The sequence below is a fragment of the Ochotona princeps genome, chromosome 28 (assembly GCF_030435755.1).
Source record: "Ochotona princeps isolate mOchPri1 chromosome 28, mOchPri1.hap1, whole genome shotgun sequence".
Taxonomy (NCBI): domain Eukaryota; kingdom Metazoa; phylum Chordata; class Mammalia; order Lagomorpha; family Ochotonidae; genus Ochotona; species Ochotona princeps.
In genome coordinates this window covers 21,103,018-21,117,833 of record NC_080859.1, presented here as the reverse complement: position 1 = coordinate 21,117,833, position 14,816 = coordinate 21,103,018, and positions in this window count along the sequence as shown.

Below are 14,816 nucleotides of genomic sequence, written 5' to 3'. Positions count from 1 at the left end.
TGTCTTCCTATTATGGAAAGCAAGAACTTAGCTCTCTTACATCTCTTTTTGCATGATGTCACCTACGATATTATCTTCCCTTTTCTCTTCTAATAGTCACAGTTGTTCACTGAAGCTAAGATGATGTTTACGTGATTGGTACTACATGAATTTTGTTAACTGATGAACCCCATGATGCACCATGACATTCCTTATTTGTGAAACACAATTTTTAAAAGTTATTCATTACACTGCCATTATTAAGCTCCATTTTCTGTGTGCCTACTGATACTTTTAATGTGAAATTCCAGCATATTTGTCATTTTATTTGGCTTGTGAAATACCAAAAAATTGGCTGGTAAGTTATTGTTGTCTGGTGGAGCCCTTCCTAATATCTGTCCAGCATCCATCTGTATTCTGTGCTTCCCTGGCCCGACAGGCACTTGTCAATCTGGGCTTTCCTTTGCCCACCTCTGGTGTTCCATGTTTGTGCTTTCTTGAAGTTGTTCCTCATAGTGGCAAATAACAGCTCTGGGATTCCTGAAAGAAGCCGCACACAGAGTATTTTGCAATGCTACATATCTAGGAATGTCTAGTTTTTTCTTTTCTCACAGTGACAGAATTCTTTATAGGAAATGTTGTTTCTCAACAGTTTGAAATCCTTTCTCAGTGTCACCTTTAGACATTGATATTGTGAAATCTGATATAAATAATGTTTCTAATTTTTCTCCCTTTCATTGACATTTTTAAATATTTCCTTCCTGCTTCTAACATCCTCAAGTTTCACTGGCTTGTCTTTAGTGTTTGCTTTCATTGTACTGAGAAGCTGAGAATTCCTTTCAATCTGGGGACAAACATTTCATTACATCTTCGAAAATGTAGCCCTACTGCTTTCTTGTACTTTATGGAAATGCATCAATTAAGTGGGACCTCCTTGAAGGGAACTGTAATTTTCTTGTCTTTTCTCTGTTATTTGCTTCCTTGGGACATTTTTATGACTTTGTAGAAGTCGTTTTATTGACATTTTATGACTTTTATCTCATATTTCAGCTTTTCTATTTCTATTTCCAAGCCTAGCTGTTCCTTTCCTCTATTTCCTCTTTTTGTGTGTGTAGATGTCCTATCTTCTTGATAGGGTCAAAGTCCATACGTTCTTAAATAGCTAAGCCTGGAGGTGACACCAATCACCTGTTGGACTTTCCCTGTGACGAGCCCTCCTTCATGGCCCCACCCAGAAACGAGGGAAGGAACCGAGTCATCTGGAGTGGTGTATGAGAGGAAACAGGAGTGGCCTCTCCCAAGGAGGGCTGTGCCTTGTCAGGTGACCCTTGTGCCTGTTCATTGGAAAGAATGAAGCACCAAAGCCTTGCGGAATCCCAGTGTGGAAGCCGTGTGTGTGTGTGTGTGAGAGAGAGAGAGAGAGAGAGAGAGAGAGAGAGAGAGAGAGAGAGAAAGAGAGAGAGCATGACACTAGGGGATTGTAGACATAGATGTTGGGGTAGCCAGCTGGCCTCTTCTGGTGAGGGACACTTACAAAATCAGCATCTAACCTTTATTTCTCCTGGGGCGCTCATGTGTGTTTATGTTTGTGTTTCAGAAAAGAATCTTTTGCTGCTCTTTCTTATGCTGCACACCTGTTGGCATGTTTGAAACAGAGCATCAGCAAAGCTTTCCTTGTTCACATCCAGAATTTCAGCCATCTTGGATTTGTGCCCTTGCTTCTTTTCCTCCATCCACACTGTATGGTATTCCTAAATCCAGAGTCTCTCAGGTTCATGTAACCCAGAGAGACTAAACTTTTTGGTTTCCTGGGGCAGATAAGAGAGGCTGAGGGATGGGGCTGGGAACCCAAAAGACAGTTAAGTGTTCAGCCTTTAGTCAGTCTCCTGCTTGCGGTTCTGTTCCCCACTCTGCTCTTGATTCGAACTAGTTGCCACCAAGTCCTGAGCCGACCTGGGTTATGTTAGGGTGAAGGGGTCTTCCTTGGGGAATCTCCAACAGCATACTTTGGGGTTGGGGTCTCTGCTCTGAATTTCATTACACAGATTCTGTTTCTGCTGTCTTCCAAGTATCTGGTGCGTTCTCTCATTCGCTCTTGTTTATCTTGCATTGTGTCTGTCCCTGTGATTGTATACTTTCAAAATTGCTTTGTTCTCACAGTAAATAGCTGTTAGAATGGGGAGGTTGTAAACTCATTTAGTCAGTATGCTGTATTTAATGAGAAGCCTACATGCAATTTTGATGACACGGGTGATCATGTAAAGCTTGTAATGACAATGTCAAAACAGTTTAAGCAGTATGATCTTGAGCAGGTTAAAAATGCAAAAAAAATTTAAAAGAAATCAAATGTGAATTTTAGTACTGACATTCGTTGGACAGATTACTGACGACTTATAGTTTCTCCTTCATCTTTTCATTCAGTGTCTTTACTGAACACAAATGACTTTTGTAATCAGAACAACTTAAATATTTTTTTAAAAAATACTTCTTTGCAAATAAAAATAAGATTACAAGGCAGAGAAAGCATTAAGATACAATCTCTGTTCAATGACTTGCTCATCTCTTGGCATAGGGCGCACAAACGAAATTGGATGCAGCTGATTCTATCACCAAGGATTAAGAAGTGTACACAATGCTATTAGAATATTAGTAGGAACATAATGTGTTTGTTATGTGTCAGACACTGTGTTCATGGTCTCATTTAATTGCTAACAGTCATCTCACAGGCAGGTATGTTTTCTTCTCTATTTATATGTGAGGAAATGGCAGTCCTATGAGGATGGGTGATGGAGCTGGAGCTTGGACCAGTATGTCTAACTCTACAGAGTACTTTTTTGTGCTATGCTGTCTGACCACACAGTGTAGCTATCTCTGTATGTATGTGTACCACTATCCACACATGTGTATCTGAATAGATCATAAGAAAGGAGGTCAGGGCCTGGCGTGGTAGCCTAGCAGCTAAAACCCTTACCTTGCATGCACCATGATCCCATGTGGGCGCCCGTTCTAATCCCAGCTGGCCTGCTTCCCATCCAGCTCTCTGCTTGTGGCCTGGGAAAGCAGTCAAGGACGACCCAAAGCCTTGGGACCCTGCACCCGCGTGGGAGACCCAGAAGAAGCTCCTGGCTCCTGGCTTTGGATCAGCTCAGCTCCAGCTACTGTGGCCACTTAGGGAATGGACCATTGGATGCAAGGTCTTTCTTTCTGTCTCCCCTTCTTTCTGTGTATCTGACCTTCCAATAAAAATAAAAATAAATCTTAAAAAAAAAAAAAAAAGAAAAGAAAAAAGGTCAACAGGCATTTCTCCAGTCTCTGTGATTATAACACCAAAGGGGAGTAGACAGCTAGCTGGGTCTGGATTCTCATCTCCTTTTATTTCTCCCACACTTCCGCATAGTAACAAATCATCTCCCACACATGCAACAGGGACACCTTGGGCTTCTGAGTCTGTTTAAGGAACAGGCAACACCCTGCCAGTTCAGCCTCATGCCCTAGGAATGAAGTAGCCCTCAGTGTCCATTTCAGGGGAGTGGAAAGCAGGACTTCTTATCAACCAGAAGACATCGAAAGTTCATGGTAGCTGTCCTGAACCTACTGAACTGTTTCCTATGAACAATGAATAGCTGGCTTAGACTCCCAACTATTTCCAGAAATGAGGGAGGTTTTGCTGTGTTGTTCTTTCCATCCTACTGCTCCAGAGCACTAATTAAGCACTGCCGCATGGAATGCTCCCTGAGGCCCAAAGACACATATAGTTTGAATGATTTGGGATGATCTAATCTGCTTTTAGAAAGGCTCAAATATTTTCAAGATTTTCTTATTTGCTGTCAGGAATTCCTGGAATTTGGATGATATCGCATCCTGATGGTCATCTCAGGGCCTCCCTAATTGGAAAAGATATCATTTTGTATGGGTTTTTATAAGTTATTTCTCCTTTGATTGATGCAAAAGAGTAATCTTGAGGCAGATATTTAGCCTGGTAGGTAAGGTGGCAGTTGGGATACCCACTTCTCACATTGGAGTCTTTGAGTTTCCCTCTGGCTACCTCCTGATGTCGACCATCGGAGCCAGCAGTCAGACAGTCAGGTCCCAGCCACTCATGTGGGAGACCCTTGCAGCTCAGGCCATTGTCAGCATTTCAGGACTAATCATCAGACAAGAGCTCTTGCTGCCTCTTTCTGTCTCCACCTTGCATGTACGTAGATTTTCAAAAATTAAAAGAGTACTTTCTTAGCAATAAAATGTCATCATACCTCATTTCACCGTTTAAAGAGGGCTTTCCTTCAGTGTTCTGGTGTCTGTGTGAAGGCCAGCATCTCTGCCATCTCACGGCTTCTGCTGCTTCCTTTGTTTCCTATGGATGGACCATAATTCCTTGTTGATTTTCATCCCTCATATGTTTTTTGCCTGGGATATGTTTTTGGTGCTATTATTTATTTGGCTGGTACAAATAAAGTAATTTATTTAAATTTATTAAGAATTCTAGTAATATAATGTAAAGCTTATGGCATTTTGCAGAGGGTGGAGGCTTGGTCATATCAAAGATCAATGATGATAATTCCTGCAGGCCTCTCTGATCCGTCTGTTAAGGTGTCTGTCTCATTTGGTATCCAGCCCAGCTAACGTTTTTGTGAATGGCTGGCTAATTGTGTCATTATTTCTGACAGTGCTGGGAACTGTTAGGCCCTATGAAACCCAGTCCCAATGGCCAAGGATGTTCTAAGGCTTGGTTTAAGCCTAAGAAAGGTTTTTCTTAGCTCTCTCTTGCCCTTGATCACTGGAAAACTGGTTTGCTGCTGTCGCGAAGTGACCAGCTGACAGTTAATTGCTTGTCATCAGAATCTTCTCTGTTCCGAGCACGCCCTTAGGCTTGAACTCAGCGCATGCTGTTTCAAATGAAGTCAGCTCCTCTGGGATGAGCATCCCAGCTCTCTGTTCTTTGCAGTCTGCTCTACCCTACAAGCAGAAGGGAGACAGCCCTACTTTACAGGAGAGTGATGGAATCACCACCCCAAGGACAGGGAGGAAAGCTCCCTGTAGACCTTTGAATAGTTTTTAAAAATATAGGGCTTACATTTTCTTACTTTCTTGGGACTAACATTTCTTTATGTTTACTAGAAGAATTAATTTATATCAAAAATAATGATGTATTTTTATATAAAAATACATACAGATGGATGCCGTTGGCATAGTGACCCAAGCCTCAGCCTCAGCACCAGCATCCCATATGGGCAATAGTTCATATCCCAGCTGCTGCACTTCTTATCAGCTCCCTGCTAAGAGCCTGGGAAAGCAGCAGAAGATAGTTCAAATCCTTGGGTCTCTGTACTCATGTGGGAGATCCAGAAGAAGCTCCTGGTTCTGGGCTTTGGACCAGTGCAACTCTGGCTGTCACAGCCATTTAGGGAGCAAACCAGAGGATGGATGGAACATGTCTTTGTCTCTTTCTCTGTATCATCTTCTTTCTGTATTTCTGGCTTTCAAATAAAAAGTAAGTAACTTTAAAAAGATACACAAATGTGAATATGTATTTTTCCATAGAGAACACATACTAGTGCATGAAATATTCATTCTAGGAGGCAATTATTGAAACGTTTACCTTTCAAAAATGACTAAACGAATGTGTAAGTTCCTTCATCTTTCCTGGATTGAAAGCATTTGATACAATTTTCCTTTCTATTTGCTTGATTAAGTGCAAGGCTCAAAGAATGTCACATCCATGCTTGATAATTCTTAAGGCTCTGGAAAACTGGATGCGACACTTGTACATTTAATGATGAGGTAAGCACAAACATACGTTCAATACAGAGTACATTGAAAGTGTAATGTCCCAGTATTTTTGCTTAGATAAGACCGAAACGACCGTTTTCTTTCTTCAAACTAAGACTATTCATAAGTGATCCAGAGACAAAAGAAATTAGGGTTGTCACAAATGAAGAGATTGTGTGGTGAAAAAGAGGTGTAAACATAAGACTGGCTCTTCACATGATGCCAAACCTGCTTGGAAAAAAATTTATGTTGGTTATTTGACTATTAAGCATAGCAAACAGGCACATTTAGAAGTCTCTATTCTGATTAGTAACACAGGAAAGCTAAAGTAGGGGCCTCAGACAGACAAAATGGGGTCGGATGTTCCTCCTCTTCCGCCCACACAGCCTTTTTTTTTTTTTTTTTTTTTTTTTTTTTGCAACTCCAGCTATGACGAATCTTTTCATTCTTTTTAAGGCACCATCAGGCTTAGCTTGAGTAAGCAGGAAGCTTAGGTCAACTAAAGAGCAGAGCATGTGCAGGGCCCTGCTGAGTGGGACGGTCAGCAGCACAGGAGGTTAATTAGGAGTGAGCCTGCAGGACCATGTTTCAGATGGGCTTGAAGCTTTAGGTCAGCTGTTGATAACATCATCATTTTCAGGTTGAAAAGCAGCCTTGCTGCAAAATCTGTGTGTGTGTGTGTGTGTGTGTGTGTTGTGTTTGCTAGCGTATGTGATCCCAGAGGTGAAGTGTACAGAATTAATGAAGATGGTGGTTGTACTTTAATTCAGTTTTTAAATTTTGGTCTTTAATTTCCTGGCCTGTGTTTCCAGTTAATTTGATCCTACACTTTCATGCTTGCTTTCTTGTCTACTTCTGCTATCCTGGACTCTATGCTATGTTGGGTGTCTGGGATCCCTGTAATGCTGCTATTGTGGCATTGTTGGGTGTAACATGACAGAGTTTCCTGCTTCCCTCTGTTGAGTTACTGGTTTCGGTAAACCTCCAGGACTGGCCCATGGAGGGTGTTCACTATTCATGTGAATGGAGGTGACACAGGTTCTCTTTTTTACACCTGTTTGTGATGCATCTATCCCAACCCTGACAATCTTCCTGCACCCATGGACACACAGCAGCCTCTTAGCCGTCCCTCTGCCAGTCTCCTTCAGAAAGTAGAGTCTGCTGTTCTTTCCAAAACCTACACTCTCATTCAGTCCCTTAGTGTCTACAGAAAAGTAGTGTAGCATGACAGAACATAAATGCTCCAAGAATTTATGTTAGTAAATAAATAGCACAGCAGTTAGTAAATGTGGATGCGTCATATCTCATACCTCTGACCGATACTCAAGATCTATTCAGCCTAACACTCACAACTCATAACACCTCACACATGAATTCTCCATTCTGGTGAGGTGTGGCTATTGATACCTGCCTCGGCTTATTCCACTGTCTCTTTCATAGGAGTAACTTCCTACTTCCCTGTACCTACCAATTTGTCTATCTTTCAATCACTTGTTCTTATAAATTGCTGCCACCAAGCTGATACCTCCTACCTCAACAGTTTTTAGCTTCTGGGATGGGCCAAGCAAGTGCTAGAATGAGATCTTATCATCTTAGATTCTTCCTGTTTCTTTCCTTAATAAAACCAAACTTTCCCAGAGCAAGAACTACTTTGGAGATGTCTTCAATCATCCTGCAGTGCCTGGACAAGTGAGGTTCCAACAAATACTGGTTGACTGATTCATAGCTGCAGAAACCAGCCTGACCGAAGCAGGTGGAAGAAGTTAATGGTCTGCTATTTAGAGGTTATCGTTCAATTTTAAATTCAGAAAATGAGTTTTCTGTTATTTTCACTTATGTCAGCATCTAAGGGGAAAATATGACGCACATGCATTTTTCTGTATGTCAAGAAAGAGAAATAGAACCATACAGGAGTTCATTAAAGTGTGCTTCTGCTGCCTTTCCTACCATATGCTATGAATCTTCATAGCAATGCTGCTATATTTTTTCCAATTAATTTTTCTCTTTTGCTTTACTGGCAGTCAGCTTTACTAATAGTCATTTTTCTAAGTCAAATGCTTTAATTAAAATTGGAATGAAAAATCTGATTAAAATCTAAATTAGCTCAAGGACCAGCGATTTCTTGGTCTGCTCTTCGCAGTTATATAATTTATGCCTAAATGGCTACTTTAGAACTTCTAGTTCATTTTCCTTACCAGGGCGTTTAGAATGGTCTGTAGCTTTGACCCAAATAATTCTAAATTAGAAGCTATTACATAGTCACTGTCAAGAATTTCTGAACTAGCAATGGCTTATGGAGTGAATTTCCAAAATGATTTAAGTTTTGAGCCATTCTAAAAGACAGGCACGCAATTTCTTTTGTGTTGGCTGGCTTTCCTACCATAATCTGTTATTTAAATAAATTCAATATTATGCTAAAAACTCATTCTCCATGATAGATGCTCTGCCACAATCCAGAAGAAACCAATTAATTTTGAATATGTAAGTGAGTTGTCAGTAAGAAGAAAAAGTGATGTGGATGATCTGAGCTTACAGTTTTCTATTTTGCTAAGACCTTCCTGATGATAGCTTTTCAAAGGTAAGATCTGAAAACCTAGAAAAGATACTGTTGTGGGTTCAAAACAAACAAAAATTCTTGAGCCACAGGCAACATTGATCAATCTGATTCTCAATGTCTCAGGTGGATGAATAAATAATTTCATAAAAAATGCATGAGGCCATCAGGGAGATTTGAATTAGGACAAAGGCTGAGAGAACAAAGGTAATGAAAACTGGGAGCATTTATGAGAAAAAGAAGTTCCTCAGGCGGGTTGTTGTTCAGGCTCAAATCGTGGAGGTCAGATAGGGTAGGTAGCCCTAATGCCACTTTGTGCAGATTGAAATTGGCTGCCTTGGGAAAGGTCACCCCACGGTATCAATTACTTGCTGCTACCTGGAAAATTTAATTTCATGCCCTGCAGTAGATCTGCTTTCTTCTCCAGCATGATGGCAACTGTCGCCAATTGGGAGCAGAAGCAGTTCATTTCCTCAGTCATTCACTCTAGATGCTTCTCCATTCATACAGCCCTCAGCAGGTTGCTGGCATAGCTGTGGACTGGTGGCACCCATGTACAGGAGGGCTGGAGTGGGAGCAGTGTTTGACAATCCTAAACTTTTTAAGAAGGTAGCTGGATCAATCTGACTTACATTACTGATATTTAGGGCAACATAGATCTCTCCATGGAATTTCTTGAGGAAAGGGTTGTCTGAAGGAGTCAGAAAGTTCACAAAGTCCATATTGCTAAATAACAGTGATTCTGATAGAATGAACATTTATACTGGGCTGACTTTCACTTGAAACGGTCTATAAATGATCTGTAGCCTCACTCAGCCCACATCATCACCCTTGGAAAGAGTAGGTGAAAGCTGTAGCACTAGAAATAGTTTGTGCTAACAAAGGACAAATCCTCCCCATTTGATCTGGTCCATTATTCCCCTGGCTGCAAGCCAGGAGAAAAGAGAATACAAAATCACCAGAAATCCTTGACAGTCACAGGCCAAAGAGCGCATCTTCAAACACATTTCTATTATCTCTGTTGTCTCGGCTTTTGCTCTAACTTGAACATGTTCCTTCTCGTCTCTTCAGCATGGCAGAAAGAGAGAGTAAACTCACAACTCAAGTAAGTAAAAAATGTCTATTTTGGGAAAACCAAAGTTTTCAAAAAGCCAAGTTGAGGAGTTAGAGCTATCAAATGATGTTCCTTTTGTTAAACGCATACATATCTCAAAGTTTATTCCAAGTTCTTGCCTCCACGGAGATCAGAATTCGGAATAGGGGCATTGATACAGCATACATATGAGAGTAACATTGAGTGAGAGGGAAAAGACACTCAGGCCAGTGTACAGCACTCCACATGGAGACCCAAGTGTTATGAGCTGGTCCAGAGAATGGCCAATGAGAGGAAAGAGCAGGAGGCTGCCAGAATGGGACCAGTAAGCAAGGTCCTGAAGTGAAATAGTAAGAGTGTTTGAAAATGTATCAGTCTCTGTTATGAAATACGGTGCTGTCCTAGCTAAATAATAAACAGGGTAGAGTTTCCTGTGTATGAGGCTTCCTGGGAGTTTCATGGAATTTTTATCTGTTCATCCTGTGCCTCTTCCTGGCTGATCCCAGATGAGAAACATAGGAGCGCCATGAGAAATGCCATTGTCAGAGGAAGCACCAAAAATTTCCTCCTAACAGTCAGGGGTCTTTATATCCATCCATTTTGATACTTGAAGGCTCCAGTTATTGGATTCAGGCCACCAATGTGGTTGATCGAGGTTGTGTCCCTGGCTCCTGGTGTTAGATCTAGCTCAAAACCAAAGGATGGAAGCTCCCTGCCTTTCTCAGACTTTCTTAAAATAAAAGAAGAAAAATTATCTACATAGTGGAAGGGACTCACCCCAGGGCAGTCACCCTGCTCTCCACAGGCAATGTTCCAGAGGGCAGGAAGACCTCACATCCTGGACAAGCGGGAGACACACATATTTCCAGAGGGGCTTGTGATGCCTTTGATCTATGATGTCAACAGAATTTCCCAGTTTATATCCTCTCATGCCTTTAAGAGATGTGGTAACCATTTTTGTCTCTTGCATGGGTTTTAGTCTGGGCCAGATAAATGATGGATACTTTGCTTTAATGGACCAGTCTGCTAACTGCCCAGCACCACTTTAGCAGCCTCTATAACTAATGGAGGTGTTGGAAGGCAGAGAGCAGTCAAAGCTGAAAGGATTAGATGTTAAGAAGGCTCTGAGTATGGGCAGAAGAAGCCATGAAAAGACACATTTGGAAGTTGCGTTAAGTTTGTACTGCAAAATTCTGGGCGTACATTTAGTGTGCACAAAAATGAATGATATTCACATTTCCTTGCATATTCTGAAGAAGACTTGCATTTGTGTCCTCATCGGCAATGCCCAGTAGCAGCATCTGAAAGTGTTGCTGGAAGCCAACATGCAGAAACAGCTGGATGAGTGACGCAATGCCATGAATAAATATGTGACTAGCATTAAGTCAATGGTATGAGGAAACTACAGAGGTAAGCAAATCCGTGTTATTTCAGTATAAACAGGTTTCAAAGAGGCATGGCATTGTCAGGAATAACATAAATGCTATCTTCTTGTGGTGGCAGCAATGAAATTAGCCAGAAACCCAGTATTTGACAATAAAAATCACAAAGGGATAATTGAGCTCCTGGTCTTAAGCAGGAAGAAATGGTGTCTTAACACATGGAAAATCCTCACTTGCACCTATTGAATAACAAGCGAATGCACAAAGCTCCCTTTTCTACCTAGTATTCCAGGTTTCCAGCAATAAATCACAGTGCATTGCATGAGTCCAAGCATTTTCTCATATAAATTTGGGCTACATTGTTTATGTTGACAGGGCTCTGTGTAATCTAGCAAGAAAGGAAGGGCGCTGCCTGGGGTGATATCTTACTTTGATGACATTGATTTAAGAAGGTTTACAAAGAGAATTCTGTAGAATTCTGTAGTTTTTCAGTTTTCCCACATGGAGGATGTGTAGCTAGAAGGCTAATTTTTTATATCACCCTGAGAAATACCATCGCCAAGCCAAAGCAGCTTTACAAATTGGTTCACCAAAGCACTTGCTCCTTGTAGAAATGGTCCTAGAGATACAAAGTGACAGGATCAGAAAAAAAAGGGAGTTTATTCTATTTAAGGGAATTTAAAGCTGTCATTAGGCACTGACAACCAGCTGTGAGTGGATACATTGGAAATCTAGCTTTGGCCTAAAAAGACCTGCTCTCTGCTACACAGGGCTGAGTGGGGCAGGACTAACCTTCAGTTCTAAATTTCTCCTTGTAAATTTCTCCAGTTGGTAACCCATCTCTCCTTCTGGTGTGAGTATCCTTTATTTTTCTGTGTAGAAAGTTTCAGATGGGTCTTACTTGCAAGGGATCCAAACATCACATAGACATTGAATACTACAATTTGAGATCTTATATGATACTTCTTTTTCTGCTTTTAAATAGTTTTTTTTGAAAGTCAGAGTTACAGAGAGAGAGGAACAGAGAGAGAGAGAGAGAGAGAGAGAGGGAGGAAGCTTCCAATCTTGCTAGTAAACACCCCAGATGTGGTGTTGGGCCAGGCAAAAACCAGGAGCAGGAAGCTTCAACAGGGTCTCCCCTGTGGCTGAAAGGGTCCAAACATTTGGGTCATCCTATGCTATTTTTGGCAGACTATTCATTGGGAGCTGGATTAGAAGTGGAGCAACTGAGACTGGAACCAATGCCCATATGGGGGTACCAATACTGTAGATGGTGGGTTAGCCCACTACCTCATAATTCCAAGCCCTCTATTTGATACTGCTACCCCTCCAAGGGCAAAGTAATACAAATTCCTTATTACTAACTTCTTGGGGGAGCATTTTGAATCTTTCTTGCCAATGAGGCAAGAACCTGTTTTCCAAAGCAAACAAGCCTGTCAGCCAAGAATTGAGATTTATGACTATCAGAGAAATGCTGTGAGTAATTGAAGTTTGCAGTTCTGTTTCCTTTGACCCACTCCTGTCACCTCTGCTTCCTCTCCCTCCAGATCAGGCAGGTGAGGTGCTCCTGCCGCCGTGCTATTTAAAGAGAAATTTCTCAGGCTCGGTGCCATGTCTTAATGGCTAAATCCCCTAGCCTTGTATCTGCCAGGATCACATATGGAAACCAATTCATGTCCCAGCGGCTCCTCTTCCCATCCAGCTCCCTGCTTATGGCCTGGGAAAGCAGTCAAGGACAGCTTAAAGCCTTGGGCCCCTGCACCCACGTTGGAGACCTAGAAGAAGCTCCTGGCTCCTGTCTTCAGATCAGTTCAGCTCTCTGGCTCTGGCAGCCACTTGGGAAATGAACGAGTAGATGCAAAATCTTTCTCTCTGTTTTTTTCTTCTCTCTGTAAATCTGCTTTCCAATAAAAAATTTTTTAAAAATCTTGAAAAACAAAAAAATGACTTCTCCAAGATCTTGACAGTTGACTGTTTTAAAGTTCTGCCTCCTCCCTAAGCTGTGAGCTCATAAGGGACCTTGCCTGATTCACTTTGAGTTTAGTAGCATAGTGTCACTGCCAAGCCCTGGCTCCCTGGAGTCGGTTGCCCCATATAGGACTGCTAATTCAATTTCCTTTGACTTCTGCTTTTGTGGGGCTCAAGGACAAATAGGTCACTAAGTCACAAGATTGCGGCTAACGGAAAAGCCCTGGGCGGAGATCACGGTCACTGGTTTGCACATGGTGGACAAGATGGCGACCAACAGAAGAACCCTGGGTGTGAACCAGGGCGGGGATCAGTTTGCTTTAAAGAAAGACTGATTGGCCAGGGGCCATTTCCGTGCTGGAGAACACTTTCCCCGGGTCAATGGGAGGTGGCTTCTGTAGTCGTGCTCCACTTCTGCTCCTCTCCTGGAATTCCTGGCCCGAGGCTGTTCGCTGTTTCATATAAATAAACCAAACTGCTAGGATGGAACCTCTGCCCCATCTGTCTCTCCTGTGCCGGGAGGCTGGATGGGGGCCAGTTGGCTCACCCCCTCTGACAACGGGGTACTAGAGGATTGATTCTGTGGGGAGGGAGCCCAGCATGCTTTGTCATCTACAGAAGGGATATATTAATAATAGCTTCCTCGTAGGTGATAAGGAAGAAAAGTAGCTCCAGCTCAGAACCAGATTAAGCATCAAAGTTCAGTTGGTAGTAGCTTGTGCCCTTGTACTGTGTGAATGAACAGGAGATGCAGAGTTCTGACACTACAAAATCGGCCCCACATAGCAACTTGGGGAAGGCATTGGCATCTCCTAACAGTGATTGCAGTAGAAGAAGCAATTCTGGGGACCACCACAGCTGAGCAATGAGTCTCCGCACTTTCTGGTATGTTTGGGATCCCATTCATCTTTGCTCAAAGTGATCTTCCCCTAGAAGTTCCAGGGTGAAGAGTCTGCCTCGCTGGATTACAGATTGACTGAGCAAAGAAAGGTTCCTAAAGGTGGTGGCATGGCATCCATACCCCCTCACTTCAGAAAGAGAGGGTTTAAGTTTCCTGAGGTTCCAGATGCATATTCCTCCTCTCCCACCTGTCCTGGGGTTTCTGCACTCCACCTAGCTCCAAGCCTAGTGGCTGGAAGAACACAGTGAAGGCACATCTTCATATGGAAGCACCAGTATCAACCACTCAGTCTCAAGGCCCTTTCTGGGAAGAGGGTTCTTAAAAGGGCTGCCTGAGCCTGGCTGCCCTGGCATGTATCACTATGACAGGCAGACACATCTTAAAACAAACCGCACAAATGCAATTCAAAACAAACCCAGTCTGTGTGAACCCGTTTCTTACATTAGCTCATCAGGTTCATCCACCTTGTCAAGAAGAATTGAATCTCCAGGTAGAAGGCAAAACATTTGATCCTTTCCAGAAGGCCATGTGCATGCTACGTCTTCCCCTTCCAGAATTGATAAGATCTCAAAAAACCACATCAGTGTAGCTCATGGAGGAGCTAGGTTTGGCTCTGCTGGGAACTGGTAGCTGTCAGTGGGAGATGTGGACCCCCAGGGCAAAGCGGTTTTCAATGACTGGGTTATGCTTACCATTGGCCTTGCAGCAGACATTCTCAGGCAGTGCTTACCTCACCGGCTTGTTATGTAGAACCCCCAAGCCAAGACATGTGTACCAGTGGGTTTAAATCAGGCACAAAGACTTGTGTGCTCAAGGGTGTTGCTGGTGCAATGCACACCAAGAGCTTTCGGTTTGAATATGCTTAGGATCTGTGCATTCCTAAACTTTGTGTGTAGGATTCTGATTATAAAGGCTGGTTTGAGGGATAGGTTTTATTCACAGGAGAGGGAAGAAAAAGACTTGTATACTAGACAGAAGAGCTTGAAGTACAGGTTAACAATTACTGCATACTTGGGTCTCTCACGACTAAGGGAATGTTAGCAATATTTGTCCCAAGTCTGTAGTTTCTGCCTCCCACTTGTTCATGCTGGGCTCCATGTCCAGGGTCCCTCCAATATTTTGGTCCATATCAATGGGTGTTGCTACTCCTCTGCCCACCTCCAACTGTGG